The sequence below is a fragment of the Staurois parvus genome, unplaced genomic scaffold (genome assembly GCF_062004578.1).
Source record: "Staurois parvus isolate SC_StPar_1 unplaced genomic scaffold, SC_StPar_1.0 ptg000415l, whole genome shotgun sequence".
Classification (NCBI taxonomy): domain Eukaryota; kingdom Metazoa; phylum Chordata; class Amphibia; order Anura; family Ranidae; genus Staurois; species Staurois parvus.
In genome coordinates this window covers 749,351-753,523 of record NW_028318211.1, presented here as the reverse complement: position 1 = coordinate 753,523, position 4,173 = coordinate 749,351, and positions in this window count along the sequence as shown.

The following is a 4,173-nucleotide window of genomic DNA, read 5'->3' as shown; positions in this document are numbered from 1 at the left end:
AATGATGGCTACACTGCGGCTGGCCAGTTCTGGGAGGGCGTCATATGACGTCCTCCCAGAACGCGCTCTCCTGCGCGACCACGGGGGCACGCACCCGGCGATCTCCATGATCGCTGTGTCCTACAGACACAGCTGATCACGTGATGTGGTAAAAGGCCAATCACAGTGGCCTTTTACCACATGATCAGCCGTGTCCAATGACACGCTGATCACCGGGAAATGCAATTGCCGGTTCTCGGCTGCACTTTCCTCAGTTGTCAGAGCAGGGATCGGCACCGATCATCAAGGCACTGATGATTAGTGCCCTGATGATCGGTGCCCAGCAGTGCCATCCACAAGTTCTGCCCATCTGTGCCCAGCTTTGCACTCACCTGTGCCTAGCAGTGTGCCCACCTGTGCCCAGCAGTGCACCCACCTGTGCCACCCAGCAGTGCCACACACCTGTGCTCAGAAGTGCCACCTACTTGCGCCCAGCAGTGCCACCCACCTGTGCTCACCCACATGTGCCCACCAGTGCCACCCACCAGTACCCATCAGTGCAGCCCAGCAGTGCTGCCAGTTAGTGCCCAGTGGTTTTGCCAGTCAGTGCCCAGCAGTTGTGCCAGTCAATGCCTAGCAGTGCCGCCAGTCAGTGCCCAGCAGTGATGCCAGTCAGTGCCACTTATCAGTGCTGTCTATCAGTGCTGTCTATCAGTGCCACCTATCAATGCCGCCCATCCGTGCCACCTCATTAGTGCTGCCTATCAGTTGCCATCAGTTCTGCCTATCAGTGGCGCCTGTCAGTGCCCATCAGTGCTGCCTCATCGACGCACATCAGTGAAGGAGAAAAATTACCTGTTTGAAAAATTTTATAATAGAAACAAAGAAACTTTTTTTTTTTCAAATTTTTGAAATTTTTTTGTTTATAGCGCAAAAAGTAAAGTACCCAGCGGTGATTAAATACCACCAAAAGAAAGCTGTATTTGTGAGAAAAAAATTATAAAAATTTCATATGGGTACAATCTTGCATGACCGCGCAATTGTCATTCAAAGTGCGACAGCGCTGAAAGCTGAAAATTGGCCTGGTAAAGAAGGGGGTATAAGTGCCCGGTAGGCAAGTGGTTAATTGTTTTGTAACTGTACTGTCTCCCTTTATATTGTAAAGTGCTGCACAAACTTTTGGCGCTATATAAATTCTGTATAATAATAGTGCAGTTTTAAAATGAACATTCAAATCAGGCTAGTGAGTGCAGCATTTAAAAGTATGGAATGTGTAGAGCAGTGTATGGAGGGGAGTAATATGATGTCTTTAGTGTACACAGTGCAGCAGTCTTCAGTATGGAATGTACAGCAAAGCGTCCACATTGGAGTGGTTTTTGATTATATGTAACAAAAAGCACAACATCCAGCAGCCTGGAGAATAAAACCCAAAGTGCATTAGCAACCTCTAGCTCACAGCGTACCACATGGACAACACTTCTCCAGATACAGTAAAACCTCGGTTTAAGAACGCCTCGGTTAAAGTAATTTTCGGTTTACAAATGAAAATCCACTGAAAATAATGCCTCAGTTTACAAATTTTGTATGAATTTTTTTCGCAATACAAAGTGTATGTCAGTGCTGATCTTTAAATGCAATTGCTGGCTCTTTTTTTTTTCTTCACTATAGCTCACAGAATTAGCTGTCACTTTCCCCAAAGTTAACGGAAATGTTGTTTCTTTTAAGAAACTAAAAAGAAACATTGTTTGCCCCCCCCTTTCCTGACCTGCCAGGCGGCATGCTCTGAAAAGGGTCTGGTATGGATTTTGGGGAGGACCCCCACGCCATTTTGTTTTAAATGTTGTCATGGGAGTTCCCCTCAAAATCCATACCAGACACGAAGGGCTTGGTATGGATGGGAAGGGGTACCCCATGCAGTTTTTTAAATTATTTTTTTAATTGTCGGCAACTCTTTTACATTCAGCTGTCAGTGGGGAACCCCGCTGACAGCTGAAATATTAACACATGGTTGTCACTACTAAAATGCCGCATGACTTGATAAAATAACTCATGCGGTATTTATTAGTGTTTACTTTTTTCTGATCTCCGGAACAGATTAATTTGTTTTTAATGCATTTCTATGGGAAACGGCGTTTCGGTTTAAGAATTTTTCGCTATAAGAAAGGTCCTGCAGAACGAATTAAATTCTTAAACCGAGGTATTACTGTACTACTCAATTTGGCCAGTCAGTCTATCTCCTTCCTTGAAACATACTGTAGCACTACCCCTTAGGAGTAGCTGAAGATTTGGGTACCCCTATAGTCCTGCACAGCCAGGCAAGACACATTTTCCACAGACTTGCATTCCAGAGACAGTAAACAGTCCTTGAGCTTGTTTTTTTTTGTTTTATTAGGGGTGTTAAACTTGGATGAAGTAAGGGGTGCATGGGATGCCCAAGGGATAGTAAACTGATGATAACGTCCTGGCAGCTACGTACAAGTCTCTTCTGTAGAGCTCTCCAGGCTCTCCTGGTGTACGACCCCAGATAAATTCTCTTTTTATCCAACTGTCTGGAGGAATCCCTGGGCAAGGGGATCCAGTGCCAGCCACTTTAAGATGAACTGTCCCGGGTAAGGAGCTAGTTAGGTTTCCAACCAGAATGCTCTTTTCCCCTTAGCTGGCCCATGGGGTGTAGGATTACTCAGTCAGTCTTTGCCTGTGAGCTGGTTTAGGTAGGTGGCTGCCTTCAGGCCTTCTGCTGGGCTGGCTCCTTTCCTGGCTTCACAGGTAGTCCCCCCTCCAGGAACTGGTGAGACTGAGTGATCCTACTTTCCAAGTCCCAGCCTGTAGGTAGGCCTTAGCCCACTGACCCCCCCCCCAGCTGTAGGTAGGCCACTTCCCACTGACACCCCCCCCCCCCCGCCAAGCTCCTGCATCTCAGTCTTCTTCATATTTTCCACTGTCCTGACCCCATGTCAAGCCTCCTGTCTGGGGATTTGTCAGGATCCCCTAAGCATGCAGGCCAGCCCCTCCTCACCCCCTCCCACTGCTTCCAGAATCTTCTCCAAGGTTCTAGAGTAGGGGGAGGTATCAAATAATTGATTTACAGTGCCTCTCAGCCGTGACCCAAATTTGACCCTGCTGACTATTCCCAGGCTACTGCTCACTAACAGTTAGCAACAGAAGCGGGCTGACAACTCATGGGGCCCCTGGGCAATAGGGGATCATGGGGCCCCTGTGTCCTTGCCCAAGCTCAAAAAAGAAAGCTTATGAAAAAGGTACCAGGGGCATCTCATGGGGCCCCTTATTAACACCGGGCCCTCGGGCAGTGCCCGAGTTTCCAAATCGTTAGTCTGCCCCTGGCTAGCAACCACCTCCCCCTGGCTATCTAGAGGGGTGCTACAATACCTTTGACACATTTTGCTCCTTTGGCCAGTAATCTGTTCAATTTTTATGTGTTTCTCCACCAGACTGTGCTCCTCCACACCAAAAAAAGGGTTGTCATTCCCTGCCATCACGTTTGGTCTACAGTAATATGGTGGTGGGCTGACAGCACCTTTCTATTTGGCAATAAGGTAATGTAGGACTTGCACAATTTAGTTGCCAACATACATGTGCTTTGTAGGGACAAGCAGTATATTGGAATTAATTTTGGCTTTAAAAAATGGTGTAGGGACATCTTTTTCAAGTGCAATATCACGTTACAGTGTATTTCCATTAAATGCAGTTTCTCTTGTCTGTGTAGATACATGCACACATAATCTGCAGTATAGCAGCTGGGATATGACTATGATGGCATCTTTAAACTGTACAGTCTTAGGTCTTTTTTCAGACAGGCAGCCGTGCTTTTCACCCTCTTTCACCCTGTTTTCTTCTTTTTTTAATTTTTGAACGGCCATTTTACTTTGCTGGGCAGCACTGCAACTGTGAGCCGATCGTTTAGTCAGTGAGTCTGACAGGTGGGTGCCTGTTCAAAATGCCATGCCTGTGTGCACAGTCCTGTCAGGCTGTAATATTAGGGTGGGTGGGAAAACCACAGCTGAGCCTCCTGTATTTACCACTCTTCCTTCCCTGGCCGTGTGAAAGAGCCCTAAAAGACCAAAACTGTTGGCAATAAAAAGCAAGAGTGTCACTGTAAATTATTGATTCACTTGCCAGTAGAATGCAAAATGTAGACTGCCTACAGCTGAAAGCAATGAGAACTACAGAATTAAA